The sequence below is a fragment of the Lagopus leucura genome, unplaced genomic scaffold (genome assembly GCF_019238085.1).
Source record: "Lagopus leucura isolate 7727_CA_CO unplaced genomic scaffold, USGS_WTPT01 27722-0_obj-0_obj, whole genome shotgun sequence".
Lineage (NCBI taxonomy): Eukaryota > Metazoa > Chordata > Aves > Galliformes > Phasianidae > Lagopus > Lagopus leucura.
The window spans coordinates 1-806 of NW_024966922.1; the positions used below are offsets into that span (position 1 = coordinate 1).

The window sequence follows — 806 nt, forward strand, 5'->3', positions numbered from 1 at the left end:
CCTATGGGGGTCCCTAAGGGGGATTCCCGACTCCTTACCCCATGGGGGTCCCTAAGGGGGGGAAGGCCATATGGGGGTCCATAAGGGGGGTGGTCCCTAAGGGGGGTTCTGGACACCCTCACCTCAATGGGATTCGCTATGGGGAGGGGGCCCTATGGGGGTCCCTAAGGGGGGTTCCCACCCCCCACACCCCCAGTGCTCCGCACCCCTCCTCCCCACGCGACCCCCCCCCGTCGTTCCTCGCGTGTCCCGGCGCGGGAGGGCAGAACCCCGCGGATGGCCGCGGGTACCGAAGACGCCGCTCCGGTCGCTGCTCTACCTCCGCCCATACAGAGCCGGGCACGGCGAGCCGGGCCTGCCAAGAACCGGAGGAGCCTCCCCCACCCCCCCTTCTTCCCCGTTCCCTCCTTCACCCCCCTCCCGTAATTAAAACCAATCAGACGCCATTATCGCCGCACCTCCGCTCCCCGTTCCGCTCCGCCGCAAAATGGCCGCCCCGCCTCCACGCGGCGCATTTTGTGCCCCGCTCAGCCAATCAGACGCGGCGGTATCCGAAGAGAGGCAATCACGAGCGGCGCTGGCTGACGGGCAACCAATAGGGAGAGAGAAGGGGCGGGATGAAAGGTGAGGAGCGGAAGTGGGTGGGAAAGCCTCGTGGTAAAGAACGGAAGAAGTATGACCGGAAGTCGGGGAAACCGGAAGTGGTCGATACCGGAAGTGGCGCGTGCGCGATGGGGATCGGGGGGAAAATCAACCGCCCGAAAACGGTGCGTTGGCGGGAAACCGGGGGGGGGGGGGGGGGGGGG

General features: G+C 67.0%; 1 non-coding gene across 1 annotated transcript; it reads right to left on the bottom strand.

The window, feature by feature from the left end:
* Positions 1 to 242: 242 nt before the first annotated feature.
* Positions 243 to 372, bottom strand: LOC122192867. The gene has a single exon (XR_006182728.1). It is a non-coding gene; the product is annotated as a small nucleolar RNA SNORA57 (small nucleolar RNA).
* Positions 373 to 806: the final 434 nt, after the last annotated feature.